Below are 15,802 nucleotides of genomic sequence, written 5' to 3'. Positions count from 1 at the left end.
TAATTCAATTAGCAGTGATTCAGTGGGTGTCTCGGCACATCAGGCATAATTAGTCCAGTTTTAATCAAATTAAAATAAATTAAGCAAAAAAAAAAAAGAAACTCAAGTTTAACATGTATTAAATGATACTGGAAAAACACAAGTCAAAAAATGTCCATAATTCATTATATCCTGCTTGAGACCTCATCACCAGAAGCTGAAAGTAATATCTTCACATATTTTTACGAGGAATTGCTTCCCCCTAAAAAATCTAAATAAAACAAAAATAAACTAAAGGTCTGTATTCTCTACCTGCCCTGTGAATGGTTACTATTGCTTAATCATGGGCTCAGCTTTGTAATTTTCCACCAACAGTTTCTAAAGCATTTTTTTTTTTAAATAATCATGACAAACCTTAGTAAACCTATTTTGTTGAGCTTTAGATCTACATAAAAAAGTATCATTATTATCTTAATAACGTTGTTCTACTGATTATTAAATAAATACAGTAGCTTGAAATTTACTATATGTCTGCCAATTTTCTTCAGCTGAACACTAGCAAATCTGAACTCCTTCTAGTAGGATCTAAAACTCAACTTAAGAATCTCAGTATAGCTGCCCTGAACCTCGGAAACTGTCTGCTGATGCCTTCCCCCACAGTACGAAACCTTGGTGTACTTCTTGACAGCAACCTCTCCTTTGGTGCCCACATCTCCTCCGTGGTCAAATCTTCCTTCGACCATCTTCGAAACATCTCCAAAGTCTGTCCCTACCTTTCCCTACCGGATGCGGAGATACTTTGTCATGCATTTGTCTCCTCTCGACTCAACTACTGTATGGAGGTCTCCTGGAACGCACCATAAAGCAACTGCAGCTAGTTCAGAATGCCGCTACCAGGATCCTTACCAGATGTAAAAAACGTGAACACATCACCCCCTGTCTTGCCAAGCTGCACTGGCTACCTGTAAAGTTCAGGATTATTTTCAAAACTGTCCTGCTCACCTACAATGCCCTTCATCACACAGGTCCTTAATACCTCCTCAACTTGCTGTCCTGCTTTGTCCCTGCCCACAAGTTGAGGTCCTCCGACTCTGGCCTGCTTGTTATCCCCAAGCAAAAGTGCACCACACTTGGAGAATGCTTGTTTAGCTTCATGGCTCTGACTCTTTGGAACTCTCTCCCAGGTTTGGTGTGTGATGCTCCCACCGTCGCTCGCTTTAAATCAACCCACCTATTAGCTGCTGTGTTGTTGCTACTATTTCATGTATTATGCTATTATCATGTATTATGCATTTTACACTGTATTTAATGAATTATGCATTGTTTTTTTTTTACTGTATATCATGTATTATGCATTTCTCTATATTTAAAGTAGTATGGATTTTCTTGTTGTTACTGCATCTTTTAAAGCGATGTAAAATAAAGATTGATTGATTGATTGATTGATTGATTGATTGATTGATATGTATTTTACTTGCTTTGTCCATGGTACTGAAACAAAATCCTAATTGTATTGCACTATTATTCTCATCCATGCATGCAGACACTGCAGTCGGGGTATATGAGTCATGCTGAGCAAGACCTTTATGACACATCTGATAACAAAATCCCATTTCTGCCTTGTTACATGTAAGCAATTGAAAAAAAAAAAAAGTCATACAGTGGCTTATCCAATGCAGTTTACTTTACCTGTAACTTGGGAGCAACATATGTCCAGTGATTGTTATCTGTATTCAACTGCAGACATGTGACAGGGTTGAGTTATCAGCTGTACTATAAAGGTGTTGCTCGGTGTGACTGAACATTTACATGCATCTTGCATTTGGTGTAGACATGCAGGAATACAAGAGTTAATTTCAGGACCATGGGCAGGGAATAACATTGGGAAATACTGCAGAAGTAAAGTGGCCATATAAAAAGCACTGTATAGTAGGGCCGTTGTGGATACTGGGCTATTAGTAATATCTGGCTGGTAGATATCTATCGGATGGCTGATGCTTTATTAATATTGCACTGCTCCCCTGCTGCACTACCAATAGTGATTACTTCTATTTTGGTAATATAACACTTTGTTTTCTATTGAGGGAGGTATTGCAGAAATCATTACCATTTCATAAATAAAGCACAGCTAAGGTTTATTAGGTATTGTACTAGATTATTGATGTTCTTCCATAAGTGCCTGATATTACTGTGAATGTTTTTTTTAATAAAATAGACAAATGGCCCTGAAATGGCTGTGTGTGAACAAATTCATTTTCATCTGTAGCGTTAATTGGACTCCAAGGCAAAATTGCAAGCAGTTTACATGCAGCACTCATAGGGAGTAAACGAGCGATCTAGCAGAAATTGCACCGCAGGACACTGGTCAAAGGGTTATTGATTTCCCTTGAAATTTGAAATAAATCATTTTTATCATTGTTTGTTTTGTCTTAATTTGGAAATGATGGACACTAACAGGGAAAATCAATTTACATGAGAGCAAAATGACATTGATAAAGGAAAATAAACACTGTGATGTATTATATGGGTAAGAAAAAAGAAAACTACTCCTGTTTTTAAAAAAAAATAAGCTGATCAGGTGCCGTAGATATAAGAAACAGGCCATTTGCACCGACCTATATTGTCTTACCTTTGATGCTGTATTGACAGTGACCATGAATGCAAATTGATATCTACAATGATCCGCAGACATGAATTCATTAGAACAATATCTGAATCAAGAATTGGATTTCTGATGCAGTTGTTTTGTCTCCCAGTGGGTAGCTCAGATGTCAGCCCACATAGAATATCCACAGCACAGATATGTCCCCATTGCATCTATAATGCATTACTGCTCAGACGATATTTCCTTTTTTTCACCAAGTGATACCTGAACCATAATATATTTTTGTTAAGACATTCACATTGTTAAGATTCCTGTACAGTTTCTCCTTAACCCTGTATTTGACCAGTAAAACTGCATCTGAACTGGTGGCAGCAGTATATTCAGAATATTTCTGATATATAGCTGCATCTTACACAGGTTTCAAGAATAAAAAGATAGTCAGGTATGATGCTATTAACAGCTTTTATTTTTGATCACTTCACATCCTTTAAACTTATTTTGAGCCAATTCTGTTTCCTGATTAAACTCAGAAAAAGCTGTTAAATACAAATCAATGTCACTTGTTTTTACCTTCATAACTTGACTGAGCCTAATTCTGTTTTGCCTAATTTCTATTTCAAACGTTATGTTAATTGCTCATTGCTGATCCTAATTGCATTTCATTCTTGCACCTATTTATCGCTGTGCTTTTGTTTTGTTCACTTGTTTAACAGAGTTTTCCTGACAGATTTTCTTTTCAGCGTACCCATTACGGAGTGTACACTGATAGCAAGTCCACAAAGAAACTAAATATCTTAAACCCAGTCTTTAATTAGTAGTTTATTAGGATGCAGAGGCATCTTAACCACAACTAATTAACATTTAAAGGGAGTTACAAATCTGGAAAATAAAAACCAAAAAGTTCAAGCCCTATGTATGCACCACTGCATCTCTATGAGTTAATAAATGGAAACAATCTCCATACACCAATTCAGGGCACGCATACTATGCTATTAAACTTACTAAAAACAGAATTTGTAATGTACATATATGGCCAATAGTTTTGCATCACCCTATAGAATTAACAAATGTTGCTTCTTAAAGTCGAATGAAACCTGCTGAATAATGTTACATGAACCTATTGAATTGTATACCGCTTTCTAGTTTTCCATATACTTAACGAAAAACTGACAAAGTAAAATGTGACATTTCAAAGTCTAACATGAAATACTGTACTGCTACAGTCGGTGCCACTTTATCAGGACGCCTCGGGAGAAGGAAAAATATAACCAGTAAGTGGCTGTCCCAATTAAACAAGAGGCAGTTGAGACGACCTTAGTCACACTTTTTTGATTCTTAATGAAAAGAAAAAGAATGAAAGCACAACACATTATGATTAAATGTTAAATACATAATTTAAAATACAAATCAATGTTTTGTTTTTTTATTCCTAAAAAAAATGAATTGCACCTGCGATGGTGACATGCCAACTTTCTTTGCAACAGCAGCCTGAGAAACCATAGGAGACTCCTCCTCTTTCAAGAATTCAATGTGCTTTATGCAGTTTACGCAAGTCACAGTGCAATCACGTACTCACTGCACTGCGCTACGTGACCTGTCTTGCTCTGAAAAGCGATCTCCATTTATCATTTGAAAATACTGTATCCCAATTAAACAAAGTGATGTCCCAATTAAATGCCATAAATAGCATTGGGAAGAACTGTTTCCCAGAGTTGCATCCCATTTAAACAGAAATCCCGATTAGGCAGTGCCGACTGTATTATGGCTTCCGGAATAGACTTTTTGTAATATCATTTTGTAGTTTATTTGGTTACATGATGTGAAAGAAAAGATTTAAATTATGTTCTCATATAAGAAGAACATAAGTCCCCCGGGTTGACATTGTCTATACCTTTTAGGATTTTGAATGCTTGAATCAGATCACTGCGTAGTCTTCTTTGTTCAAGACTGAATAGATTCAATTCTTTTAGCCTGTCTGCATATGACATGCCTTTTAAACCCGGGAAAATTCTGGTTGCTCTTCTTTGCACTCTTTCTAGAGCAGCAATATCCTTTTTGTAACGAGGTGACCAGAACTGAACACAATATTCTATATGAGGTCTTACTAATGCATTGTAAAGTTTTAACATTACTTCCCTTGATTTAAATTCAACACTTCTCACAATATATCCGAGCATCTTGTTGGCCTTTTTTATAGCTTCCCCACATTGACTAGATGAAGACATTTCTGAGTCAACATAAACTCCTAGGTCTTTTTCATAGATTCCTTCTTCAATTTCAGTATCTCACATATGATATTTACAATGCACATTTTTATTGCCTGCGTGCAGTACTTTACACTTTTCTCTATTGTGTTCAGTTTGAGAATTAATCTTTTATGTGGGACTTTGTCAAAAGCTTTCTGGAAATCAAAATAAACCATGTTGTATGCTTTGCAATTATCCATTGTCGATGTTGCAGCCTCAAAAAAATCAAGCAGGTTAGTTAGACACGATCTCCCTTTCCTAAAACCATGCTGACTGTCTCTCAGGATATTGTTATAGGTAATTTTCCATTTTAGATCTTATTATAGTTTCCATAAGTTTACATATAATAGAATTCAGGCTTATTGGTCTGTAGTTACCTGGTTCGGTTTTGTCTCCCTTTTTGTGGATTGATATTACGTTTGCAATTTTCCAGTCTGTCGGTACAACCCCTGTGTCAAGAGACTGTTGCATGATCTTGGTTAGCGGTTTGTAAATAACTTCTTTCATTTCTTTGAGTACTATTGGGAGGATCTAATACGTCTCAGGAGATGTGTTTATTTTAAGAGCTCCTAGTCCCTTTAACACTTCTGCCTCTGTTATGCTAAAGTTATTTAAAACTGAATAGGAAAAGGTCAACATGTGGGGCATGTTGTCTGTGTCCTCCTTTGTAAAAACCTGTGAAAAGTAATCATTTAATATATTTGCTATTTTTTTTTCTTCATCTATGATTTTGCCATTTGTGTCTCTTAACCTCCTCTTTGAATGTTCTCTTGCTGTTATAATATTGGAAAAACATTTTGGAATTGGTTTTAGCCCGCTTAGCAATATTGATTTCTATCTCTCTCTTGGCCTTTCTAATTTCCTTTTTGACTTGTGTTTGCAGTTCCAAGTACTCTTTCTGTGTACTTTGTTTTTGGTCCCCTTTAAACGCTCTGTAAAGTGCCTTTTTTCGCTGAATATTTTTTTTAATTGATCTATTAAACCATTTTGGCTATTTTGTTTTAGATTTAGTTTTGTCTACTTTTGGGATGTAATTGTTTTGCACCTCAAGTACTACATTTAAAAAAAAAACAGCCATCCTTTTTCTGTGGATGTTTTCTCTATTTTACTCCAATCTACTTCTGTTAGTCTCTGTTTCATACCTTCATAGTTTGCTTTTCTAAAATTGTGAACCTTAGCTTTAGTCATTACTTTTGGGGTTTTAAAAAACACTTCAAATGAGACCATGTTGTGGTCTGAGTTTGCCAATGGCTCTCTGACCTCTGTTTTAGTTTTTCTGTCTTTGTTATCTGAAAAGACTAAATCAAAGCATGCCTCCCCTCTAGTCGGTGCCTTGACAAATTGCGTTAGGAAGCAGTCATTTGTCATTTCCACCATTTCAATTTCGTCCGTCGTGCTCCCCACCCGTTTCTCCCTTTTTATACGGGGGAAGTTGAAATCCCCCATTAGTATGGCTTCTCCTTTTCTACACGCATTTCTAATGTCATTGTATAACAGATTATTTTGCTTAGCGTCTGAATTTGGCGGTCTATAGCATGCTCCTATTATTATGCCCTTTGAATTTTTGTCCATTATTCTGACCCATATTGATTCGTCATTGTTTTCTTTGTCCAGATTTAACACCTGTGCTTCTAGACTATTTCTTATGTATAGCGCTACCCCTCCGCCTCTTCTGTCCTGCCTGTCTTTCCTATACAGTGTGTACCCACTAATATTATATTTGTCTCCATCACTCTCAGACAACCAAGTTACTTGTTAGTGCAGTAGCTTCAAGTTCTAAAATTTTGTTTCTGAGACTTCTAGCATTAAGATAAATACATTTAATAGTTGACTTACCTGAGTTGTTGCCCTTGTTTTGATGTGGACTCCCTGCTGTTTTTTTCCATTCTCCGAGTAGATTGGTTCCCTTTTTGTTTAAGTGCAGTCTGTCCCACCTATATAGATAGTCCTTGTTGTAGAATGTTCTCCAATGTTCAAGAAAGGTGAAGCCTTCCTGTGTGCACCACGATTTCAGCCATAGATTTTGTTTTTGTATTTCCAGCTGTCCATATAGGGTTAAATTATGGGGTTAAATTAAATTGTCTCAATTCTAAAATTTTAGGTTATGCAAAACTTTTGGCCATAGCCGTATAAGAAAATGTTGATTTCATAAAGTGACCCACATTCTGCATTTATTCTCCAAACTCTCTGTTAACTTTTCCAGTTCTCAGATACATTCCTCTTGAATTTCTATTGTTCCCAGATTGTGAGTGTATGTGGTAAAGGCAACAATAAGATAAAGCACAAGATTTTGATAAATAAAAATGTAAGGGTGACACTCCTAGTGAATTTAAAACAAACAGCATAATTTAACTGGCTCACCAGGAGTTTATCAGGAAGAACAGTGGAGGGGAATCAAAAGATAAACTACAGACAATCTGGGGCTCTTCAATCAAAGTCTAGCATTCAAACATATGGTGGATTGTGGCAGGGAAATGTAATGCTTACTGGATAAAACATTAGTTTTCACAGACCTTGAAGATGGAACAGTGATTCAAATGACCCGGTGTGTGACAGATTGTCATTGAATTAGCTTCTTCCTACTTATACTCCCTAGGGTAATGTTTAGGTAAGTTCACTATCCTCTCGTGCCTTTCATTTTTTGTGGCCTGGGTTGCTCAGGTCACAAGTTTGGTTCTTTCAGCCTAGCACCCGTTGGACCAATGGGTCCACTTCACAGCACCACTGCACAATTTGGCACCAAGGGCAGCTTCTAATTGACACAGCCCTGCCTGTTCCTGTAGCTCCCCACTGCTGACAAAGGAGATGTTATCCCTGTTAAAGTACCCTCATACCTGATTACAAGCACAGGAACAGAACTTCCCATTTTGTATTGTTATTAGACCAAAGAGAAGTATGTTTCTCCTTGGCTTAAAGGAGATATGCTGTATGTTAACTCCCCGTTTAATTTCCATTTCCTTTCCTGTGTGTATCTTTTGTTTATTATTCATTTATGAGAATCTATCTTTGTGATCTATTAATTTTTAATTGCCGCTCAGGGAAACGTCTGTGGATAGAAAATACATTTAATGATGGAAGATCAACTGTAACTAGATGAGGCAGAGCAGAACTTGTGGCTCTAATCTTGTTTGATATCTTTGTTTCCTGTGATGAAATGATGTGCAGGAGAATATTAGAGTAATGAACATTAAATAACTCTCTATTATATTTAGTACCTTATCACTGTAATCTAGACAGTCAGTGTTAAAATGTAGCCTTGGCTAGTTTTGTAGCAAAAAGCAAACAAACAAAAAGTGTACTTTTACTGGAGGCTTTGGGAATTCTCGAGCTCAGAAAAGTCTTTCATATTATAATCTCTGTATATTACACTTTACTTTCTTGCAGTCTTGTTAAAGTTACTATAACTGTACATTTCCCAGTAGGATAAAACAGAGTCTTATGAAAAATGAGTTACAGCTTTTATCCTGGTGTAGTTTTAGGGGGAAATGTCTTACTTGAAATGCTCTGTTTCAAATGGAACAGAGATTTTTTTTTTTTCTTTTTTTCTGTGGTGTTGGTAGGGAGCGTATTGGAGAGCTGTATTGAACTAATAGCCTCTTGATGTTTCAGAGCAACATGCCAAGGCACACTCCAGTTAGCTTTGGTAGGAATAGTGGTTCAAGTAAATGCTGATCATTTTCATAGTGTGGGGAAAGCCGACCAAAGCAATTACAGGCCATTGAAAAAAAAAATCTGAATGACCATTTGCACATTAAAGTTGTTTTTATTTGCTAAGCGCTATTGAAGAGGATCCTCTACAGTTATCTTTAAGTAAGTTGATCCCTCTTGGCTGCTACTGAGTTTAGAAAAAAAACCCTAGAACATATTTTCAAAGCATTTACTCTAGTCTTTAGTTAACCCATGTCATGGAAGGAGACGTTTCTCCATTCTAATGTTACTATATGAGAAACATACAAATTGAGGGTGCTTGAGAGATTGTGAATAACAGTAAATTACTTTGTTATAGTTTTGTAAAAGTAAGTTTTTCTCCTTTTAAAAACAAAATATGAGATATTTAAAAATGGTTGTAAACGCTGGGAAAAAATAATGCCTCTGCACCTGCTGTGTAAATGAGATTGCCTTCGGAAGAATTTGTACAGTAGGTTGTCGGGTCTGTGACAAGGATGACAGAGGTTTGAGACTCGGAGACAGTTTAAATGTTCAAAATAAAGCTTTTTAATTAACAAAAATACAAAATAAACAGGCACAAGGGCCAAACAAAAAACATTTCCAAACACAGACAATTAACACCAAAACAAAACTTACAAAAATAAGTCTTCCAGGCTGGGCTACGCCTTCACTAGATTCAAAACTTACGAAATAGCACACACAGATAAACAGTTACTTCCTCTCCTTCTGGAACTCTCTCCCCAACTGGAGAGGCTAAGGCCTCATTTTATGCCAGCTGGCTGAATAATAATTGAATAATTAATTGGTGGATTGCTCCCACCTGAAGCAATCAACCTGGGCAGGGAGGAGAATTTAACTCCATCCCTGCCAGTAATTCTAAGGGCAGAGCCCTGCTCTGCCACAGGGTCATTGTGTGGAAGTGACATAAAAAGAGCAATCAGAAGGAAGTTAAGTGGATAATGCATTGGCCTTTCACATCTAAGGTTCAAATCCAGCTGAAGTCACAAGTAGTCATAATGACAGGGCTCTTTCACATTGACAAAGGGTTGTTTAAGGTTTGCTGTGTGAATTGTTGTAAGTGGAAGTTTCCTGTGTTCTTTGACTCAAAGCAGATCTCTAATTTCTCCATCAATCCATCTTGGTAAATGACTTTGTGCTTAATTATCTGTTGAAGACGTGTAAACAATGAACTACTATACATACCAGGGAGGTAATTACTTAGAAAAATATTGGTAAGCAGTCTGAGCAACGCAAAATTATAATTAATTGGCAATTTGCTGTCATTTGAGAAGCAGCCTCAGCATTCATGTTTTATTTGGTCCCTATTTACATACCGTAGCATGCACAGTCAGTCTAAGGGAAACACTGTCTGAGTGCTTTCTAAACTGTTGGTCTTATAGACAATGGCAATCCAGTTTGCCATTGATTTGTGATGGCAGCTCTTCAAACTATATTTGGATGTACTTGCAGTTCCCCCTGGTACCAGAATATATTTTTCTTCTTCTTCTTCTACACAGTAAACTGTACATTTCCTATACACTGTAAGGTTTGGTTCTACTCTCAGATAATACAATAATAATGCAGAGGTTCAGTTGTCTTACAGTATGTCAGCTTTTCCAAAAAAATCTAGCAGGTAACAGAATATCTGTGTACAGGGTCCCCGAATGGTCACCTAGTAAAAGCACTGCCGTACGATGTGCAGGGTCAGTCATGCAACCAGAGATCGCAAGTTCGAATCCAGGTTGTGCCATGCAGCTGGTCTTTGCTGGGGATTCCGTGGGGGCGCCGCATTGGCTTTGGCGCTCCCGGGGTTGGGGAGGTGGGATCCGGCTTAGACTGTTTCTCTTCACCGCTCTGTGGCGACCCCTACAGACCAGGAGATTTGCTGGGCTGGTCTTTGTCCTCCAGAAGCCGGTAGCCTGCAGACATCCGCTCTCGAGTTCCTGGGTGTAAAAAGATGCTGATTGGGCCGTGAGATCGGAGGACGCCCACTGAGCCTCGGGTCCCTGGGCTGTGTGGGGAATAATAATAATAATAATAATAATAATAACAATAATAATAATAATAATAATTGGGCATTTCAAATTGGGAGAACATTGGGGGTAAAATAATTGGAGATTCTAAATTAATATATATATATATATATATATATATATATATATATATATATATATATATATATTATATATATATATATATATAATATATATATACACCACCCACTCGATATATCGCGGGTGTCGGGGTCCAGTATAAATCTGCTATATGTCGAGGGCCGCGATATAGCGAGAGACCCATAGAAAAACAAATAGGCCAACAAATAAATACTGTACAACCACTCCCTCGTTTTATCGGGGGCGTCAGGGTCCAGTATAAATCCTCTTCGTAACCTGTTTTTTATCATTTTTTTATATAAAAAGCAGGACACTGTTTTAATTCGTACAGCAGAGGGTAATTGCTTCTCATCAACTTCAGTCTCCAATTAATTTCATGAGTCTTCCTCTTCTTTCTCAAATGCACAAACCCGCTACATTGAAAGAATCCATTCACAACATAGGAGGCTTGTTGCTAGGGAGCTGACGTCACTGCCTTGTGACTTTTGCTAGTGCATTGCTGCCACACGTGAACACCTCACTTGCTAAAATAAAAACTGCTTCAGCAAGTAGATATTTAATTTGATTTGTGTTATTGTGCAATACGTGTGTATATGATAACAGGACAATATTAATGCTTTGTTTTTAATTGTTTTGTATATTGTTGTTTGTGATGTGCAGTACGAAAATAAAACGAACAGTAATTCTAAGTGCCTATGTTGCAGCTAAGGCATACGCAGTTAGTGCAGTAAAAATGGGGAGCCAACTCCAGGACCGCGATATATCCGAATCCGCAGTATAACAAGTGGTGGGTGTGTATATATAAATCTGTACATTGGTACACACCAAAGCAACATTGTCATCATATTCACTACTGTTTCATGGAAGGCAGGGGTATCTAAGACTAGTTTGAGTTATCCATATTGTTGCTCATGTTGTACAGAAACGTATAAGTTGTCTCAGTCCTGTATGCTTATTTAGATTTAATTTTATTTTTGCAGTAAACCCAATATAAAAAAAAAAAGAAGTGTCGTCTTGCATGTAAAACAGGAGACTGTAGTCTAAACAGAACCATTTGCTTCATTAGAGGGCACACTCTGGATTGCTAACACTAGTTAAACTGAAGTAGCTCATTGATTATTACACATGAGATGACTTGTCGAGGTGGCTCCCTTGAAACTGACAGTTCTAAAGACAGCTAATGATAGCCATCTACAGCAAAAAGGCACGAGTTAAAAGACGACTTTTTTGTCTGAGATATAACATGCTAAGCCTTGATCATTAGTGTGTTTTGCTCTTGCACACACGCAGCTGCTCTGCTGCGGTGTCTCTATTGGGGAGATCCTAAGAAAAGGTGCATTCCACAAAGGGTTATTGTTTTCTCTTGGGGTTTGCCATGACAACCGGTTGAAGTTTTTGCTCTAGTGAAAAGATGGCATTTTATTCTATTTGAAAATACATTTCCAAAAATAATAAACAACTCAAAATGCTAGCGTAAGATTCCTCCACTTAACCTTAATGTGTAATCATGTTTCTCTTGCTATTAAACTGCTGCAAATTCTGTAATGAAAGCCATACTGTAATACTGTAATAGATATGCTGCCATGTGATACTAACAATAATACAGTAATACACAAAGGATGCACAAACTTCCAGGACTATATTATATATTGTATGAAAATAGTATATGCCTGGGACCCTTTTGGTTTTGCAAGTTGGTTAGGCTAATTTATATTAACATTACCACATGTTTCACAACTTAAAATGATTGTTGCTAAAATGTTAAGACAAAATAGTCCATATCTAGTGCTTGGAACAAATAAATTACATTTGCAGTATGCATAGCCAAGCTTACATATAGTATATATATAGTAGGCTTATTGCATGGTGCCTGTAGTTTTAATGGAATATACTGTACATGTGCCTACAGTAGGTGTCTAGTTAGTTAATTAATTAACAGTTTAATAAGCTATTCAGTTGATTACACCATTGACCTGTAATCAGTACAATTCATTATCTGTTTGTTTTTTTTGTTTTTTTTTAGTACATGAACTTAAATTCAGAGATTTCACTTAAGATGAATGGTCTCTTTCAAATATGCATGCTGTGACATTTACAGATTGAATTGAATTTAAATGAGTTAATATTTAGTAAACTGTGCAGTGTAGTGATGGCAAGAAAAAATAGCTGACGTACATAATACGAGTGTATCAGATATGCAAGGTGGTGTAGATCTGCAGTTCAGCAGCCTTGCTCTTCTGATACAAACATACGTCTGTAACACGTAGATCAAGGAAGGTGCCTTGCACATGATCGAGACAACTTCCTAATTGTTTCCAAAGAGAATGGTGCCTAAGGACATTGTTATTGAACTGCTAGGGTAATAGCTGTAGATCCCTGGATTTTGTTCTATGAGAGAAGCTGAACTCTCCTTGGAGACGGGTGCATTGTGAATAAAAGCATTCAGAAACAGGCGGTGTAGCAAATGGAAATTGCTTTTGTGTGGACCTAGATACTAGATGAACTGCTGTTTTATTGAGAACTGTAAACTGTTAATGGGTTCTGGATCTTTTTTTTTTTTTTTTGGTTAAATTGTTTTAACCTTAACTGAAATGTGCCTTTCATGAATAAAAATCTATGAATATATATATATATATATATATATATATATATATATATATATATATATATATATATATATAACTAATTAATAATTAAAAGCTTTTTTTTTTTTAAGAAAAGATTGAAAGAGGGAAAATGTTTTGTTGACTTTTTTGTCAGCTTGGAGAGTCAAGTTTATTATCATTTTAAAAAGAATGACTAGGAAAACCATTTTGCCTGTGACAGAGGTCTGAGAATTGGCTGCCTATTTTTCTACATAACCGTTTCGGAAAGAGAATAAAGGTCAATATAGTTTTAGGCAAGGGCATTCAGTTAGCATTGGAGAAAGAACAGTGTGTAGTATGTGAAGTTGAGATAGTCAGTTCTTGTTTTTTTGCTTGTTTGTTTTAATGCATTTTGGATGATGAAACGTATTTAAGATGTTAATAGTCTGCTTAGCAGAGATTCCATGGTTCATTTAGTGGCATCAAACCTAGGCTTCACCTAGAAATGTAACCCTATTAAACTGTGATTAGCTTTTTAATTATATCATGAATAAGTCTCAGGAAATGTGCTTCATTTTGTATTAAGGCTTGATGATTGACCACAGAGGTAGTTTACAGATAACAGAATTTGTGATTAGAGGAAGAGTTTAATGTTTTTTTTTTTTTTTTTGAAATGCCTTACATTTTAATAACAACCCCAAACAGCACATAGCTGCGTTTGATAATGAGCAGAATTTACTAGAATGTGTTGATATCCAATGCACCGTTTTGAATTATTCAACATGCCCAAGCACAATCCTTCTGGCACCTCTCAATGCGTCTCTCTGGAAGGCAACAGTATTAGCACAAATATCAGTGCAGTCATCAAATAAATAGCTGCCAACAGAATAGTCGTATCACTAGGAGTATATCGTATGACAACAACAGATCCATAACTGGGAGCAAACTCTGACAGGAAACACATAGGAGACTGCAGTACTATATAATTAGCTGAAACAAAAATGGTCATGGGGAGTTTAATTAGAAGTACATTTTATAAGTTATGTTGTGTGTACTTCATGGTGCCTTTTACTGTACAGCATATGAGATACCATCTTATGTAGGTTGTACTAAAGATTGACACACGTATAATCTTATAACCCTACACGCTACATATTAGCTTATTATAAAATAAGCGCAGAAACAGTGCTGTTGTTTAGAATTGTGTTAAACACATGGGTTCACAGCTGTACACAGCATACGATGATCTGACAAATCTATTACTGCGATTGGCTGATTTTGCATATGTGATTCATAATTAAGAAAACAAAACAAAACTATTAGTTGAATATTGGAAGTAATTGGGTTTATTATCCATACAGCATTCATGCGGTAGTGTAGCACATGGACATTTAACCAATGTTCACATTATAGGAGCGCTAACCAGTTAAGAAAATACACATTCTTACCTCTTATTAATGTTACTACAGGTCCCGCTTTATTGTCCTGATTTGTTTTTAATATATTTATGAAGGAACCACAAACATTCAGCTAAAGACATGCACATATATAATGCTAAGCATAACTTGCAACATCCTAGAACCTTGAGACACAGCATAAGAGAGGCTACAGGGCTTTGGAAATTAACAAGACGGACAGATTAGCACAACAGTGATTGGTTTTGTTAGACAGTAGATTTAAAAGGTAATTTTAAAAGCCTGGTCTGTGGAAACTGTGTTGGTATCACAACATTCATTAAAACCCCAGATGTCAATGAACAAACAATATGAATTTAAGAACATGTATGCGTGTGTCCCTATATTATTGTTATTTTTTTAATTAGGCCGTCAAACCCTCATGGTATTAAAATCAAGTACAGGTAATTGTTAGCTGTGCTTTACAACCAAATGTCATCAGAGGAACAAATGTTGTCGGATCACGTAAATGCACTTTTAATGAAACTGCTTAATTGTGCCGTGCTGGTGCTTCACACTAACAGCTATTTAGTGGCTCGGGGCTTGGAGCTAGAAAACATATCACTTCTGAGAGTAGAAGAGCTAATGAAAGCTAACACAAAGCGGAGGAAGAGTGATGTTACCAAAGATTGCAGTCTTGTTGCGGTTGCCTTCAAAGGTAAAGAACATAGAAAATAGAACAGTGAGGAATGCCGTTATAGTTTTTGCGATTGTGCAAGTGGTCATATTGAGAAGCAAGGAAGCAGAAACCTTTATTGTCCCGCACTACCCCTGCGACACATACAGTAAAAAGAAAGCATTGTAGTCAAAATGATTTATAATCGTATTATTCTACTGTGGTTTACTCTGCAACCTGTTTATATTGAAAACATATTGCTTTAACTAACAAAGTCGTTTTCTTTTTAGAACATCGCCTTGCCTTCAGTTTGAGTAGAAATAAAGAATACAAAAGTGAATCACGCAGGGAGCACAATTTAATAAGCCTCCAACAGTTCCAGATTTAACATGCTTATTTTTCAGAGTGCACTACAATCCCATGAGCCTTTGCCAGTGAACTAGTCATGTGGACAGGTTTGCTGCACAGAGCAGTGGCTAGATACTGCAACCGGTGCAGTGTTTCGTATATAAATTGCTCCAAAGCTACAGGGTG

At 36.6% G+C, this 15,802-nt stretch overlaps 1 protein-coding gene across 25 annotated transcripts in view; it reads left to right on the top strand.

Moving 5' to 3' along the window:
* The window catches only part of LOC117410391 (neurexin-1), a 455,487-nt gene that overhangs the window by 274,504 nt on the left and 165,181 nt on the right, over positions 1-15,802 (top strand). The window lies entirely within an intron of this gene.

This window comes from Acipenser ruthenus, chromosome 6 (assembly GCF_902713425.1).
Source record: "Acipenser ruthenus chromosome 6, fAciRut3.2 maternal haplotype, whole genome shotgun sequence".
Lineage (NCBI taxonomy): Eukaryota > Metazoa > Chordata > Actinopteri > Acipenseriformes > Acipenseridae > Acipenser > Acipenser ruthenus.
Note: the sequence above shows the minus strand (reverse complement) of the source record. Positions and strands in the feature narration are given on the sequence as shown.